Source organism: Balaenoptera acutorostrata, chromosome 18 (assembly GCF_949987535.1).
Source record: "Balaenoptera acutorostrata chromosome 18, mBalAcu1.1, whole genome shotgun sequence".
NCBI classification, from domain to species: domain Eukaryota; kingdom Metazoa; phylum Chordata; class Mammalia; order Artiodactyla; family Balaenopteridae; genus Balaenoptera; species Balaenoptera acutorostrata.
In genome coordinates this window covers 20,676,129-20,695,541 of record NC_080081.1, presented here as the reverse complement: position 1 = coordinate 20,695,541, position 19,413 = coordinate 20,676,129, and positions in this window count along the sequence as shown.

Here is a 19,413-nt window from a genome sequence, read left to right as displayed (position 1 = left end):
GCAAACATTAGGTGACATTTTGTATACAAGTGACTTATTCAAAAGAGTATTCCCAGAACTATGAGGGGAAAAGGATGAAAAGCCAAAAAAGGAGATTTTGATCTTGGGTAAAATCACACAGTGGGTACTTTCAGCCTGATCCTACAGAAGAACTCTGGAGGGTTGTTATAACCTGCAGTTGCTCTGGACTAGGACAAAGGAGCAGGGGCTTTGAATATTTTACCCATCGGTGTGTATATGTGTAATGGGAAGGAAGAGGAGGTGACAAAAATTCCAAGGACTTCCTTCTCTATATACATGAGGGGGATATGGGCTTCCTTAAGTCTTGGGGCCATTTTCACTAAAAGAGCCACTGCTACTGTATTTTTGAAGACAAAGTACACTGTAGCCCAGGCACTCAAAACTGGAAAAAGGTGAACCGAAGCATCTTCATGGAGTGCAATCATTACGTATTATGTGCATGTGTCAGGTAGAAGGAGGGGGGGGTGCTGCTGATAACTTGGAAAAACAGAAAGGATAACCCTATACGGGGGAAAGAAGACTCTTCCTTAAAGCATGACACCACTGACCTGCACTTCTTTTCATGCAGCTACTCTTGCAGGGCAGAACTGAAATTCTATTTATAGCATTTTTGGAAAGTTATTCTTCAGCCTTTACTTTAACATTTCCAGAAAGAAAGAACTCAGTGTTTCCCGGGTTAGCCACTGTTAGAAGGAATCAGTCTTCTTTTGGTTTGTTCAAATTATTGAGCTCTTATTCATTCCCTTGTTCACAGGTCACAAGGGATTCCAATTACCAACTAGAATGCCTTCTCTCATTTTTTTTTTTGTTTTTTTTCCTATTCAAAAGAGAAACTCCTATAGTTGTGCTTTTTTATGCTCCCCTGAAGCCAAGCTACAAGCTGTTACAACCTTACTAGCTTGCATTTTATCAGAGATCACTTAGTGTTCCAGTTAGATACTTCAGATACCACAGTGTACTTATTTTTTTTTAAGTGTCTTTTAGCCCATGCATTTCACAGATAAATAAGACTATTCCATGACCCTAGGGTTATCTTGCCAGTTCTCCCTTCACTCCCAGGTAAGTAGAAACATTTTTCATCATATCTAGAGTCCTGCTGTTGTGAACCTAACCAAATTGGGAAGACGAAATAGAGTTCCCTATTCTTTCCAGTGACCTTCTCCTGCCATGAGAGTTTGCCTTTGTTGTTGTTGTTATTATAGGCAGGGCAGAAGATGGGGAAATTAAAAGGGAATTTGGGAAATGTTGACTTCTTCAAGAAAAGAAATAGCATCTGACTTATTTTAGTTGTATATTAATTCATATATAAAATTTCAAATGCTAAATAATGACGTGAGTTTTTATATATCCCAATGAAGTTAGGTGTAAAAATGTTTAGATATACTAACCTTGGAAAATATTTAATATTCTGTGAACTTTCAAATTTATACCATATGTTCCCTGAGGTTGCTTTTACTTCACTACTAACTAAAAATATATTTAATGACCATTTAGGTTATGTGTACTCTTCTTTTTGATACCACATTTCTGAGTTTCTCCTGTGATTATTAAATCACTCCTCTGATTATTAAAGTGTGTATTCACTTTCTAAGAAATATATGTAAGTTTTACCTCTCCAAAGTTTATCAGTTTTAGCCCTTGTCACAAATCCATTGTCTGGATTCTGAACTCTTGTTTTAATTTTCTAGCTAGTGGCTATCAGTTTTGGAAACTGATGGTTATCCCTGGAAACAGAAGCACTCGTAACCAAGAGAAAAAAACATCTATTGTAGGGGGATCCTCAAAGTTTTCCCACAGAGTGATGAATATTTACTGATCTAATAGCGTAGTTTATTTGTGAAAATGACCTATTTCCTTTTTTTTCTCTCAAATAGACCATAATTCTAAGGTGACAGATCAAGCTTATATTCACCATTGTATATCATGTCTAGTGTCTGTCATATATTAAATGGTCAGTAGTTATGCAGTAAAGGAAGGAATTAATGTTGTTAAAGATAGTGATGAGTTTTCTTACACAGTTACATATTTACAGTAACCTCTTCTAGCCTTGTTAAATTAATTCATCCTCCAACACATCTACTCAATTGTATATGTTTTTGACATTGTCTTAAAATTGTTTAATCAATTGTACATTAGAGTTATATAAAATATTCTAATTCATGCCCAGCTGATCCCTAAATTCTGCTTTAAATGGTGTTGCTTGAATGGGTTTGTTTATATTCTTTTCCCATAATTAGTATTAATGGTAACTTGGGATGCGTTTCAACCCAAAAAGCATCCATATTTTTATTACTATATTCAAATTAATCTCTTGGAAATAACTTGTAATGGCATATTATATATAACTTAAGTCTGATTAGACCCAAAAGCACATGAATAGAATTTAGAATTTACTCATAGAAGAAAGAGAATCAGTTAATAACAGCCTATGTAGCTTCCTTACTCCATTTTTGTTTCAATGTTTAATGATAATGTGTCAAAAGAATAATTTGAGGAATAATTTATGGGTTTGCAGTAAAGATTCTTATATAGAAAGAAGGTGGCAAGGATGCTAAGAGATAGACATATATTCCAGAATTGGTCCAAATCAGATTAAATTTAATGTGTTGGCTCAGATGGAGAAGAGCGCCTGTAGTAAGTCTAATTTCTTTTTATTCCCACATAAACTAAATGCATATATTTTGTTATTCTATTTCATTTCTATTATCAAATATTTTGGCCATACTGTATTTTAATTAAACAGGGAAATTATGGGATCTTCATAATCTCTAGGAGTTGAAAACGTTTTGGGTGTTGCACTTAAAATTGAAATATTTATCAGTTTTCAGTATCTGAGATACTATTTTTTAACATGTTTTCATTTTTATAGACTAAAAAATGGGAACATAGAATGCTTTGTCCTGTGCTCTTTTCCAGTCCTAAAATATTTCCATAGAATTTTTTTCTATGGAAATATTTTAGCACTGTTGATGGATACATATGTACTGGAAGAATAAAGGCATAAGTAAACTATGTGAAGATGTAATGCAATATCTTGCATTCATTTTTTCTGAAGAACTTGGATTCAAATTATGTGTTTCTAGCTCTGAATAGCTCAAGTATATAAAGCTTTTATTTGTTGCAAGGAAGTTCCAGGGAGAAGGAACAGGATTGTTGACAATCTCCTTCCTAGAATTATTAGAAGTATTCCCTGATGATGAGACTTTTTCTACTTTATTGAAGCCCTAGATGTTAGTACCATGCCTGACTCAGAACAGTTGCTCAATAAATATCCATTGAATGAATGAAAGTACACACCCTGTCGAACTTTTCTCTAGATGAGGTCAGCATCCACACATTATAAACAGTAATACTGTGTCTAAAGCGAGGACCTTGTGATTTCAGCAATTGTAATGTTGCAGTTCTTTTATATTTTACTTTAGTGTTAAGTTATAAACCATTAAATTGTGAAGTACATTTGTATTTTTTAGACATTTCAAAAGGTGAATATTTCAAAAAATAGTAGGTAGTCAGGAATGAACAAAAACTTGGAGGGAAAAGTGTACAGAGTTATCAAAAGAAAGAAGCAGACTGGGTATCTGAAGACTTGCTTCAGGTGTGACAGTAGAAAAGGTGTTATATGATACCGCCCTGGAACTTTACTTGCGGAGTAGAAGTCTTTGGGCTAATGAAGTTAATCTAAAATTTATAATGATTTTCATTTGCTTCCTTTTAATTCTACAGATATTAACTCTGAGCATATCATATGTAGGATCCTTTGCTAGGCATGGTGGAGAATATCTTGTAATAGAATAAGAAAGATAAGGTGTGTGGGAGATAATACTCCTGTTAAAAAATCTTTTGAGAAACATGGTGTCGCTTTATGAGTATTTTAGCTTCTACATCATGCATTATCTTATAAGGAAACCTAATAACTGTCCCAATACTTTATTGGAAGCTTTCAAAAACAAAACATGGGGAGTAACAACAATACTAACAGAGTTGCTTGGAGGAGTATTCTTGGCTATTTATTGAAATCCAGTTTTAATTATTATGGGATTGAAAATGTTTGACAGAGCTGATGTACCAGATATGGTTCTAAAAATAGGAGAGTGTACTAGAAACATGAGACCCTTAAATTCAGTGATGGTAACAGGTGCAACTTTAATGAAATACATTAGCATGTTAAAATAAACAAAGCTAAACATAGATGGATAATGATCAACATCTTTATTTACTGAATTCCACAGCAGAGACTAAAGACATCGTAGAAATGTACCTTTAAAATGAGATGTGTACTCTCAGAAAAGCTATTTTAGCTTTTGCAGGTTTTAAAACATAGTTGCTCTATTTTTTCTGTCTGCTCAGAGCTGGTAAAATTGTTTCTATACTTCAGTAAAATACAATTTCAAAGTTACTGAATAACTAAATATGCGAAGTCCCATTTATCAGTATAAACCCAGAGAGCATAGAACCACAAATACAGAGTTCTGTGGAGTTTCACCAAATAACCAGATGAAACCCCTTCCCCAAGTCCAATTTTATGTCTTCCAACCAGTTTTCACATGGGGAACATTAGAAAATTTTCCCTAGGAAGATTATGTTTTGTGTGTACTCTAGTACATCGCAGTTTGGAGAGCACTGAATATATCATGGAGTGAGTGAGTTCTCTATTTTTTCTTGAAAGCTTTAGGAGAAAGGTGGAATGTTCTGGAAGATTGTGATTATCTGACAATAGTGTGGAATGAAAGCCCTTGAAATTGGTACACTTTGAAAGGTGAGACTGATAGCTGAAGTGGATTGCCAAAGGCCATGTGTGTGGAGATTTGTATAGCCTGGAGAAAATACAGGGGGACAGAAAACCTTGATAATGGGGCAAAAATGGAAAATTTTCTTTACCAAGTTACTTACTTGGGTTAAGCAAAAGGAAATTGCGTTTTACAACAACAAAAGGGAATATGCTGAACTTCATGTTTTCAGAAGACATTAATGTGTTATTTATGGACAATTTAAAATAATGTATATTCTTACAGTTCATTCATTTAGTATTTTGGTGGGGCGAAATGAATTCCTACCAAATCTTTCTATGATTTAGGGAGTAAAGAAAGTATTTACTTTTTCTCTTCCAGTATAGATCGTTAAAAAAACAACAAGATCACTGGCAAGTATAACAAAACTGAAGGAATAGACATGAAATAGTTAAGTCATAAATTCAGCTAGGTGATTCATATTTCTATCTTTGAATGAAGACTTCAAACTTTAGCAACAATAAAAAAAAAAGGGGGGGGGGAGATATCAGTTGGAAAAAATGTTTTCAAGTTCACTTTGAAAAAATAAATGTTTTTAAGCGTTTCTAAAACATTGCAGATTTCTGGAGAATAAAGGACAGTTTCTACTGCTTCCACACATGCTTTCAAAAGATTTTCAGTAACATTTTACTATCTCCATAACACTTAATTCAAAATGTACACATTATTAACTTTTACAGTGAAAAGGGAAATTCCTGAAACAAGTAATTTTGGGGATTAACAGCAGTATAAAGATGACAGGAGATAGTAAACAAAATAAATGAAATTATGCCACATGAAGAGGGAAAAAACAGATTGAAAAACTGAACAAATTTTTAGGTGCTGAAATACACAAAGAAGTCTAATAATACAAAGAAGTCTAACCTATGGCAACTGTAGTCCCAGAATGAGAAGAGAGAATGTAATAGAAAAACGTCATTGTCAAAAACATACCAAGTCAATTTAGAGTTTCAAGATGCTAAATGAATCCCATCCTGAATACACACAAAGAAGGTCACATATATACATATAATTATTTAAATATTGAAATTCAAAGGGAAAGAGAAAATCTTGAAAGTAGCAAGAGAAAATCAACACTTTAAATACAGAGCAAAAAGTGAATTGATTAACAGTTTATTTCTCATCAGAAACTATGGAGGCCAGAAGTGAATGAAATGATATTTTTAAATTTCTGGAAGAATCAAAATAGCTGTAAACGTAGAATTCTATATATTTAATGGAAATATCCTTCAAGAAGTAAGGCAAAATAAAGGCCTTTTCATATAAAAAAAACTTGAGATTCACTGTCTTAAATTGTGTATGGCAATAAAATGCTAATTAAAGTTACTTCATGTTGATGGAAAATTATACCAGAATAAAATTTGGACATACATAAAGAAATAAATAGTATCATAAATGTCAAATTTAGTAAGAACATTATAGAATACATTTTCATGCCTTAGAAAATATTCATCACTGGAAATTGTTCTAGATTATGGCATTAGGCTTTATCAGTGTCAAGTAACGGCACAGTCTTTCCTAGAAGAACAAAGGACACAAGTTCCTTTTGTTCTTTCATACATTTTCTACTTCTCTGTTAATGTTTTTAATATTTTCATTTATTTTTTTCTTCACCTCTTGAGTGTAATTGAAATAACTTTTTTTTTTTGAAATAACTTTTAAAACTTTCTTCTGATAGTACCAAAATCTGTGTCCTATCAAAGACACCCTCATGTTATCATTTGAAGCTGGCGCATATTTCCCTGGTTCTTTGTATTTCAAGCATTTTGGATTGTACCCTGAACATTGTAAGTATTGTGTTTTGAAGACACTGGATTCTGTTATATTATTCTAAAGAATGGTGACATTTTGTTCAGCTTGTTTAGATTCAAACTGGAAAAATCTGTCAGAATCAGTATGATTCTCAGTTACATCTCAGTTACCTTCTTCCACTTTTCGCTTCTGACCAACTCTCCAGCAGCCATGGTTGTCTCTGCTCCATCCCCTGGTTCCTCATTTGAAAAAGAAGGCAGACTATTGACTAGAGTTCTAGCCATACTGCACTACAAAAAGACTACAGCCTTCCCTCCATACAGAGTCACAAAATATAGCACTCACTTCCTGGTCATAGCTTCTGCAGAGTTTCACTACTATCAAAACTCTGTTTTTGTTTATGTTCCACAGCCTTTGAATAGTAGTAGTTATTATTTTGTATTTTACCCAGAATTTATAATTAACTCTGACTTGTACAGTCTGTCATGGGCTTAAACCACCACCATCTCAAAAGCAGAATCTGGGCACATGTTCTATAATCCTTAATTGTCAAAGTGTTTCATTTATATTACAGCCAACTCAGAGTTTACATAGGATATAATGATTAGAGTATGTGTTGAAGCCTGTAAGTTCCCTTTACCATCATTGATACTTAATGATAATTCAGTATATTGTGAATCACAGAAGTTTCTTCAGTTCCTTTTATTGATATGACCTGGATGATATTTTTCACTCCGTAAACCCACAAATACAGACACAAAGGATACCATTAAGCTGACATTACTTGGATTTAGTGAAGATATCCTTAGGCGATGGGATAGAATGATGTTTCTAGGAAAGTAGAAATATTTATCTGGTTTTTAACATATATATTCACAACATTAAAATCACTAAAACAGAAAATTGCTTGATAATATTTTTTGAACAAGTAAATGAGGAGGAAAGATATCTTAAGAGTGAAATATTGGGCTCATACAAATAAAGAGCAAAATAACAAAATAGATTCACAGTCAATATGAGTAAGTCAAACATTTTATGGCCTAGAGAGAGATAATGAGACCAAAAACAAACAAACAAAAAACCCAGAAAACCCACATTGGTGTTTGAGAGTGACTGGGGAATATATACCATTTGTATGTAGAATGAAAAAAAAATATTTTTGCTTTTATTCATTTGGCCTCATTAACTTTCCCATTGTTTTGCTTCTGTAACTACTATACATTTAAATCCCTAAATTCAATCTTTGAATTTCCATGGCAACTATCAGTAGTGTGTCTTCTGGAATGAGTGTTTGCCAGTGTGCATGACCAGGTAAAAAGGTTTTTTAAACCATGTATTTTATTGGAAAAAAACACACACTAATGTCTGGCCTGCTACCAATGATATATGTCACTAACAATGCAGACTGTGAGCAACATTTAAGAACCAGCGGTTTGATTAGCTAGTTGTACAAAAATGTAATATTTATATGATAATTGCACAATTTTCATTGAAGCGTCAGTATATAAGTGTTGCAAATTACACTTTAGTGGGAAAAATAAGGTAAGGTAAATGATAACTGAAGTAAAAGCTGTACTCAGTTCTGTTATAGAAGAATATTGAAAGAGCTTTGGGAGTTCAGAAATGGGTACAATTGCTTTTTAGTACGATGATGGTGGAGGAATACCAGGCCAGATAAGTAGGAATCAAGAAAAGCTATGTTGGATGGCGGCCGCTTGGCCCTCCGGGCCGGTTGCTTCCGAGACTGCTGCTGCTCGGCTCCTGGCTGTCCTGTGGGTCACGTCAGTAACCACGGGACCTCTGGGAGCGGCTGCCGTGGTGGCGAGGAGTCACTTCAGTGAGAGGACCTCAAAGTGGGACAGTATTTGTAAAGATCCAAAAATCAGTGATGCTACACAAGAACCAGCTAACTGTACAAACTACACAGCTCATGCTTGTGAGATCTTAGTTCCTGACCAGGGATTGAACCTGGGCCCTCGGCAGTGAAAGCCTCGAGTCCTAACCACGGGACCACCAGAGAACGCCCCACATCAGTCTGATCTCTGCTTCTGTCTTCACATTGCATTCTGCCTGTATGTCTTCACATCATCTTCTCCCTGTGTATGTTGAATTTCCCCTTTTTTAAGGATACCAGTCTTATTGCATTAGGGCCCACCCTAATGACCTCATCTTAACTTGGTTAAATTTGCAAAGACTATTTCCAAGCAGGGTCACATTCTGAGGTACTGAGGGTTAGGACTTCAACATATCTTTTTGGGAGGGTACAATTCAGCCCACAATGTGTCTTTAAAATAATCAATTTCAAAATCTTCAGTTTTTATATGTGTATTTTTTCCTACAATTGATGTAAAATTTCTGAATTTTAAAGAAGAGCCCTTTCGTATTCTTGGTTGGATCATAATGGCTGTCAGATTGCTGTGGTATTTAGATTCCATTTTAAAGAATGCTATAATATTTCAATACTAAGGGCAGTATTTACAATATCCTGGAAATAATATTTTTCCCAACCATTTAAATCCACGGTGAAAAACTTTAGAAGTCAAGTTAAAAATGTGTGAGGGAATATGTGGTTTTAAAAAATTATTTTAAGGTGTGCGGGAGCAGCGTTTTTTGAAGACCACTGATCTACAGCAGTGTTTTTCAACCTTAGTACTATTAGTTTTGGGGAGTAGATCATTCTTTATTGTGAGGAGGCTGTCTTGTGCATCGTAGGATGTTTAGGAGCATCCCTGGCCTCTACCCTCTAGACGCCAGTAGCAGCTTCCCAGCAGTGACAACCAGAAATGTTTCCAGACATTGCCAAATATCCCCTGGAAAGCAAAATTACTTTCCATCATTCCCTCATCATAGAAATAGAGCATATTGATCTTCTTTCAGTTGGTAACATAGAATATATATTAGCATTTCAGACGTATGTTAATCTCGGTTTTGAGTCGTCTGCTATATAGCTCCAGTCAAAAGCATGACCTAAGATTGCAGATCGAGAGATATAACTTAAGGGACACGATAATAATTCATTCACAAAAGTCAGTTTTATCCCTGTATCAAGGCAGATGACAAAACAGTTACATATAAAAATCATTTGTTAACTTTTGCCCCATCTCTGTAGATCTCAACATTATAAGCCCTTGCTTATATCTGGAGTCAGTGTGAGAAATGGCTATGTGGAAAAGATCTGTTGTTTTATAAAAGTTCTAACTGAGGACCTTCTCTATTACATTCTCTTACCCTTGTGTCATGAACCAAACCAACTTCCCACAGTGGTTTAGAGGTGAATTGGTATGCTTTCTTTCAGTTATATCACAGTAGCTCTGTAAAGCTTTTTGCCTTAACTACCAGGAACCTCTGAGCTAGATTTGTGGTCAATTACACCGTCTTCCCTTAGTTGTTTCCCAGTATAATTATTTCTTCACTGTCCCTCTTCCCTTAATTTTATTACTTTTTCTCTTGTTTAAATGGTTCTCAGTTGTGTTGAATCTATGCCTTTTAGCATAAGCACCTCCTTGTGTTGGAAATGTAAATACATTAAATAAATAAAGTTTATGGGATGATATAGTTTGAACTATCAGTAACGCACAGAAGGGTGCAAAGTCACTATAGGGTTTTTCTCCTGGCCTCATTCTCTCAATGTACTACTCTGGCCTAAAAAAGGACAGTGATTTGTTGGAAATCTTAAGATAATTATAAAGTAGACAGAAATACTATTTTTCTCTCATAATAAAAAAAAAAAGAAAAGCTATGTTGGCTGTGTTAGAGGAGTAATATTTGAGATGAATCTAAGACCTGAAGAAAAATATCAGAATTTCGTGTTTATTCTGTTGTGCAGCAGGTCTCTAGTACCTGTTCATCTGGAATACTGAAACTTTGTATCTTTTGAACAAATTCCCATTCCCTCCACCTCCAGCCCCTGCAATCACTATTGTATTGACTTCTCTTCTGAGTTTGACTATTTTGACACCTTCTATGAGTGGATTCATAGTATTTATGACTGGCTTATTTCACTTGGCATAATGTTCTCCAGGTCCATCCCTGCACTGCAGATGTCAGGGTGTCTTACCTTTTTAAGGCTGAGTAATATTCCATTGTATGTATACACCACATTTTCTTTATGTATTCATCAATCAATGGGCACTTGGTTTGTTTCCGTAACGTGGCTATTGTGAATAATGCTGCATTGAACATGCTTCCCTGTACTTCTGTAGATATATCTTTGAGATACTGATTTTGTTTCCTTCAGGTATATAACCAGAAGAGGAATTGCTGGATCATATGGTAGTTCTATTTTAAGTTTGGGGGGAATCTCCATACTGTTTTCCATAGTGGATGTACCAACTTAATTCCTACCAACAGTGTATGAGGGTTCCCTTTTCTTTACATCCTTATCGATACTTGTTATTTCTTATCTTTTTGATTATAGCCATTCTTACAGGTGTGAGCTGATAACCCACTGTGGTTTTGATTTGCATTTATCTGACAATTAGTGATGTTGAGCAACTTTTGATGTAGCTGTTGGTCATTCGTATGTCCTCTTTGGAAAAATGTCTATTCAGGTCCTTTGCCCATTTTAAACTAGATTGTGGGTTTTGGCTATTGAATTATATAATCCTTATATATTTTGGAAATTAACCCCTTATCAGATATATGGTTTGCAAATGTTTTCTCCCATTCATACGTTGCCTTTCATTCTCTGGGTTATTTCCTTTACCATGCAGAAACTTTTTAGTTTAATGTGGTCCCACTTGCCTGTTTCTGCTGTAGTTACCTATTTTGTGGTAATATCTAAGAAATCATTGTCAAGACCCATGTCAAGAAGCTTTTCCCCTATTTTTTTCTTTTAGGAGTCTTACAGTTTCTGGTCTTATGTTTAAATCTTTAATCCACTTTGAGTGACTTTTGGTGTATGGTCCAACTTAACTTTTTTGCCTGTGGATACAGTTTTCCCAACACCATTTGTTAAATAGACAATCTTTCCCTCCTGTGTTCATGAAACCCTTGTCAGAGATCAGTTTACTGTATATGTGTGTGTTTGTATCTGGGCTCTCTCTTCTGTTCCATTGGTGTATAAGTCTGTCTGTATGTCAGAACTGTACTATTTTAATTACTGTAGTTTTGTATTACATTTTGATATCAGGAAGTGTGGTGCCTCCAGATTTGTTCTTTTTCAAGATTGCACTGGTTGTTCTGAGTCTTCTGTGGTTTTATGCAAATTTTAGGATTTTTTTTCTATTTCAGTAAAAAAAAAAAAAAGACATTGGGGTTTTGATGGGGATTGCATGAATCTGTTGATTGCTTTGGGTAATACGGACATTTTAATAATATTAATTTTTCCAATCCATAAACATGAGATGTCTTTGAGTGTACTTGAATGTTATTCATCAGTGTTTTGTAGTTTTCAATGTATGAATCTTTCATTTCTTTCGTTAAGTTTATTTCTAAGTATTTTTTATTCTTTTTGATGTTATTGTAAATGGAATTTTCTTAATTTTCTTTTCAGATGGTTGGTTGTTAGGATATAGAAGTAAACTGGTTTTTGTATATTGATTTTGTATCCTGCAAATTTACTGAATTTGTTTATTCTAACAGTTTTTGTGTGTGTGTGTGTCTGTGTGGAATCTTTAGGGATTTCTACACATAGGATCATGTCCTCTGCAAACAGAGATAATTTTACTTCTTCCTCTCCAATTTGCCTAATTTATTTTTTGTAATCTGCCTTTCTTCCTTTTTCTTACCTAATTGCTCTATTTAGGACTTCTAGTACTGTGATGAATAGAAGTGGCAAAAGTGGGCAGTTATCTTCTTATTCCTGATCTTAGAGGGAAAGCTTTTCATTTTTCACAGTTAAGTATGCTGTTAGCTGTGGCCTTTATTATGTTGAGATGAGTTCCTTTTATACCTAGTTTGTTGAGTGTTTTATCAAGAAAGAGTGCTGAATTTTTTAAAATTCTTTTTCTGCATATTGAGATGATCATGTGATTCTTACCCTTAGTTCTGTTCATGGGATGTATTACATTTTTTTGATTTGCATATGTTGAACCATTCTGGCATCTCAGGGATAAATGGTAGTGGGTGATTGGCCATAAGTGCATCTGCATTTACTTCTTTTTTTTGGTTCTTGTAATAGAGCTTGTGCATACCAACAGAAAACATACGTACAAGGCACATAATAGAAAGGGTGAATCATACGCAAACAGACACAGACATTCATGAATGTAAGGATTAGTAGAATATTCATTTATTCCCCAAATGTTTCATTTTTAACAGAAAAAATTTTAAGTCCATAAAATTGAGTTACTATTACAGAAGGGATAATTGATAAGCAAAAACAGATAAGATGCGTGTCCCACCCACAATACAAATGAGCAAAGAAGACTCTCAGACATTATATATTCCCAAGAATAGCCTATGAATGTTAAAACAAACAAAACACTTGGCTGTGTTTAGCTGTACATATAATCTAGATTTTCAAACAACGGCAACATTAATTTGATCTTTGACTCTGAGAACTAGGATGTACGAAAGTACTTAAAAATTCATAGGAAAAAAAGTGGCAGGGAATAAAATTTTATATATCAGTAAATGTGTATAATTCCAGTAAAGTAACACAATCATTTTTGAAAAAAATGTCTATGGTTTGTTTTTCTTCAGTCTCTGAAATAGGATCAAAGTAGGTATTAGGCAGACAAACTGCTTTCCTAGATTTCAGTGTGATTTTAAACTTGGTTCAAAAATTAACTTTGATTTTACTACATGGAAGGAAATATCTGTATTTAGAAGAGTCATAGTGTTGACACATAAGCATGGGATATGAAAGTACTCTTACTGTGATCTGTCACCCTACAGTTTTGGGCAGATATCTTCTGTATTTTATTTATGGTAATTAATTAATTAATTTATTAACAAGTAATGTATATGCCCCTCTAAAAATGGTTTAGGTAGATTTTGTGATTTTTTTAACCATTGACAACGTGAGAGGTTTTACTGAGGCAGATGGAGGAACACAATATCATCTTTTTAAGGAAAAGGGATCTGGTTCATGAATTAAAAAAGGAGGGGAAAGTATTTTTTCCAAGAGAAAAAGAATAATAATTTCAATGTTAAAGGTTATGTTAAAGTAAAAGTGTTGAATAGGGGATATCTGTCATGAAATATAACACTAACCAGAGTAGGAAAATTCCAAGTTGCAAATTGGAGGCATAGTGTCTGGGTATTAGTTAATGCCAACATGTTATGGCTTCTCAGCTGTAATTAAGCTGAAACAGAAAGAACCATTGCTGTGGGAAAGACACATGAATTCTATGGATAAGAGATAAGTAAATATAGTGTGCTTTTGAATTTTGATAGTTTCCATTATTTTAATTTGTTGTTAAATCATAACTAAGATTATTGTACTGTGTCATTATTAATTTTACATGTCTTAACTATTATGTAACTTGCCTAGATATATCCATAGGTAAGTTTGCTACTTGGAGATTTTGTGGGCAGAAAATATTTCCTCACATTTGCAGCCATCATATGTGACTACTATATCCTGTGTTATATAGTAGTAGAGTTTTTTAATGAGTCTGACACCGACACCGGTACTAGTCTAGGAATCCTCTGGTGTCAGGAACTTGTTCTTTTTCACTTGTTCCTGGCACAATGTCTGTGATATGTTAATATTTTGGCATTAAAACTGTATTTCAGTATACTCATTCCTCATTTTTCTGTGAATAAAAAAGTTGAATTTTAAACTTCTGGGTCCACTCTGCAAAAAACATTCCATTTAAAATGTGAGGACTGTTACTGATAGTTTTTTTACCCTTTGAAAATGTCTTCCGAGGGGTTTCTTACTGCCCAGACTATTTTTTCCAGTTTTTCCTTTACATGTTATGAACATTTTAAAAGACTTATGATTTTCAAGTTAATTAATCTATAAAATTTAATTTCCATGAAAGGCAAAAGTAACTTCAGGAAATTTATTTATTCTAACTTTGATACATGAGTCACTACTATAGAATTAGAAAAATAGAAATAAATACAATATAAGATGATATATTTTGTAAGAGTGATCAGAACTTAAGTCACCTAAAAAAAATATTCATTTAAGTTCATGTTTTGATATATTTATAATGGTACACTTTTAGATTAAATACTTTAGCATTATTTAATCTTACTTAAAAAATTTATAATATAAAGTTCCAAAATGTCTGTTCTACCTGGAATATAGAATCAAATATATGGAGGACAGAATTGAGAATGTATTAGTGGAATTTTGATTAATCAGTGCATTTTGAAAGTTCTACCTCTGTTTTTTTATTACAGTATCTCCCTGTGACCACCAGTGTCCCAGCAAGTCAAGCAAATGTTTTATCAGGGAGACTTATATTTTACTATTGATAAAAATAAGGGTAGCAATATACTAGGTCTCAGAATCTAAAAGATTTTGTTGAGAGAGCTAGGACCCAGAAAAGTGATCAAATTTGGTTGTACCCAAAATATAGTCATTCCAAATGATTGTGTATAATCCAACCTTTAAAACAAAATTTCTTATCTTCCAATGCAAAATTGTTTTCTCATAAAAATAAAGTGCTAATAATGACTTCTTAAGATTTTTATTTATTGTCTTTATTTTAGCCTTCATTATTTTTGATGAACACAATTTATCTGAGTGATTCATCAGTTTAGACATCTCTTTTCAGCATTAATAGTAAAGAGGACTGCAGTTGCTGATATCTCAAGAATATAAACCATATTTCTCCAAATATCTTGCCTAGTGTCTTATTTACAAAATACGTCAGTTGACTTTTAGAGTATGAAAATAGTATACAAATTGACAAACTAGTGTGATCAGCAGAGCATTGGCAATTTCATTTTTAAAAAGTTACAGTTTTGAAAGAAGATTAATCATGTTACATAAGTGAAGATTAATAATAGAGTATGTAGTCTTAATATTAAATACATCTTTATGAAATATGTTTTCCATGTTTTGCTACAGACACACATGGAAACATAGATGTAAATTAGACACACCTGTGTGAATCACATTACTTAGAGAAACCAGTAACCAAGCAAGTAATGCCCACAGAGGAGGAATTTTGTCATTTAGGAGCTTCCCAATGTGACATGTAAGATTAACTCTCGTTTTAGGATTTCTAACAGTCGGAAATTAGATGAAATTTCTATAAGGAAAATAGTTTGAACAATTCTTTATTCAAAAAATATTTGATATCTAATTTAAGATTGAAATAATCATCTGAATGTAAGCACCATGAGGTTTTTTTTTTTCATTCACTAGAACATTCTCAGCCTTCACCACAGTCTGTGACACATAGAATGTGCCCAATAAATATTTGCTGAATAAATAAATCATACATAGGAAACTTTGACAAAATATTACTTTTACATTTTTATATCAGTAGAGGGAACAGCATGCAAAACATTTCCCAGTATTCTTCAAGTGTTGTTTTAAATTACTCCCTGAATAGTAAAAGTTCATTTATGGTGTCAAACCTTATTAATGTAAAAACAAATGTTTATTGACTATTTATTATGTGCCAGCCACTGTATTAGATCATTATACACGTTATATATGCTATGTATTGTCCCCATACAATAAGCGAGGCAAGCTTGTTGTATGTAGAGTCATGAACACATACACTTATATATTAGAATACCAGTAAATTATAGTTTATATGTAAATAAGTCCTCATAATTGAAGGCTCTTCCTTGATAAGTGTTCTTAGGGAAATGTATAAAGTTTCAAATTTCTTTCATTGTTTGTTCACACCCTTTTCTGTGCATCTAAAGATGAATGCATTTAAATTTGTTGGCAAACTGTTACAATTTGTTGTTTACATGTAATGTAAATATTTTTTGTTGTTTTGAACCGAGAAAGTCAAACCTGGTTTCACAGATCAGTTGGACATGATGGTGTCTTCTAAGAGCATCCCTTTAAAGTCTCTGTTTCATGTAATCACTGCCTGGCTTGTATTGTAGTGAGTTATGTGCTCTCTCCTCATGACAGAGGTCTAGATTGTCATCTACTCCTTTGGCAGGAGAGATTTTACGGTTATCTATTTTCTACTAATAAATCCTTAGCACAAAAAATGTTACATTATATTCTTCGAAATAAAGCAAACAGAGCTTTCTAAAAGTAAAATTGTATCCATTCACTGAGAATACAGGTTATTGTCTCTGTCACAAACTCTGTAAGACTAATGTCAAAAAAAATGACAAGAATAAACTAACCAACTCTATTTCTGTCAAGTATACTTAGCATTTATTAGTGCGCCTCCAAATCTGTGGCAGCCCAGATTTTCAGAAAGGCCCTGGAGGAGATTGGTTCAAGATAGTAGAGTAGAAGGACGTGCGCTCACTCCCTCTTGCGAGAGCACTGGAGTCACAACTAACTGCTGAACAGTCATCAACAGGAAGACGCTGGAACTCACCAAAAAAGATACCCCATATCTAAAGACAAAGGAAAAGCCACTATGATTTGGTAGGGGGTGCACAATCACAATAAAATCAAATCCCATAACGTCTCGGTGGGTGACTCACAAACTGGAGAACAATTATACCACAGAAGTCCACCCACTTGAGTGAAGGTTCTGAGCCCCACATCAGGCTTCCCAACCTGCGGGTCCAGCAATGGGAGGAGGAATTCCCAGAAAATCAGACATTGAAGGCTAGCGAGATTTAATTGTAGGACTTTGACAAGACTGGGGGAAAGAGAGACTCTACTCTTGGACGGCACACACAAAGTAGTGTGCGAATCAGGACCCAGGGGGAAGGAGCAGTGACCCCATAGGAGACTGAATGAGACCTACCTGCTAGTGCTGGAGGGTCTGCTTCAGAGACTGGAGGCAGCTGTGGCTCACCATGGGGACAAAGACACTGGCAGCAGAAGTTTTGAGAAGTACTCCTTGGGTAAGCCTTCCTGGAGTTCCGCCACTAGCCCCACCAAAGAGCCTGTAGGCTCCAGTGCTGGGTCACCTCAGGCCAAACAACCAACAGGGAGGGAACTCAGCCCCACCCCTAAGCAGACAAGGAGATTAAAGTTTTACTGAGCTCTGCCACCAGAACAACACCCACCTCTACCCACCGCTACTCCCTCCCATTAGGAAGTTTGCACAAGCCTCTTAGATAGCCTCATCCACCAGAGGGCAGACAGCAGAAGCACGAACTACAGTTCTGCAGCCTGTGGAACGAAAACCACATTCACAGAAAGACAGAAAAAATGAAAAGGCAGAGGACTATGAACCAGATGAAGGAACAAGATAAAACCCTGAAGTGGAGATAAGCAAACTTGCAGAAAAAGAATTCAGAATAATGAAGTGAAGATGATCCAGGACCTTGGAAGAAGAATGGAGGCAAAGATCAAGAAGATGCAAGAAATGTTTAACAAAACCTAGAAGCATTAAAGAACAAACAAACAGAGATGAACACTAAGATAACTGAAATGAAAAATACACTAGAAGGAATCAATAGCAGAATAACTGAGGCAGAAGAACGGATAAGTGACCTGGAAGACAGAATGGTGGAATTCACTGCTGTGGAGAAGAATTAAGAAAAAAGAATGAAAAGAAATGAAGACAGCCTAAGAGACCTCTGGGACGACATTAAATGCACCAACATTCACATTATAGGTGTCTCAGAAGAGGAAGAGATAGAGAAAGCACCCGGGAAAATATTTGAAGAGATTATAGTCAAAAACTTCCCTAACATGAGAAAGGAAATAGCCACCCAAGTCCAGGAAGTGCAGAGAGTCCCAGGCAGGATAAACCCAATGAGAAACATGCTGAGACACATAGTAATCAAATTGACAAAAATTAAAGACAAAGAAATTATTAAAAGCAACAAGGGAAAAACAAAAAACATACAAGAGAGCTCCCATAAGGTTAACAGCTGATTTCTCAGCAGAAACTCTACAAGCCAGAAGGGAGTGGCATGATATATTTAAAGTGATGAAAGGAAAGAACCTACAACAAAGATTACTGTACCCAGCAAGGATCTCATTCAGATTTGATGGAGAAATCAAAAACTTTACAGACAAGCAAAAGCTAAGAGAATTCAGCACTACCAAACAAGCTCTACAACAAATGCTAAAGGAACTTCTGTAAGTGGGAAACACAAGAGAAGAGGACGTACAAAAACCCAAAACAATTAAGAAAATGGTAATAGGAACATACATGTTGATAATTACCTTAAACGTGAGTGGGTTAAATGCTCCAACCAAAAGACACAGGCTTGCTGAATGGATACAAAAACAAGACCCATATATATGCTGTCTACAAGAGACCCACTTCAGACCTAGTGACGCATACAGACTGAAAGTGAGGGGATAGAAAAAGATATTCCATGCAAAAGGAAATCAAAAGAAAGCTGGGGTGGCAATACTCATATCAGATAAAATAGAGTTTAACATAAAGAATGTTACAAGAGACAAGGAAGGACACTACATAATGATCAAGGGATCAATCCAAGAAGAAGATGCAACAATTATAAATATATATGCACGCAGCATAAGAGCACCTCAATACATAAGGCAAATGCTAACAGCTATAAAAGAGGAAATCGACAGTAACACAGTAGTAGTATGGGCCTTTAACACCTCACTTACACCAATAGGCAGATCATCCAGACAGAAAATTAATAAGGAAACACAAGTTTTAAATGACACAATAGACCAGATAAATTTAACTGATATTTATAGGATATTCCATCCGAAAATGGATTATACTTTCTTCTCAGGTGCACACAGAACATTCTCCAGGATAGATAACATGTTGGGTCACAAATCAAGCCTCGGTAAATTTAAGAAAATGGAAATCGTATCAAGCATCTTTTCCAACCACAACACTATGAGATTGGAAAT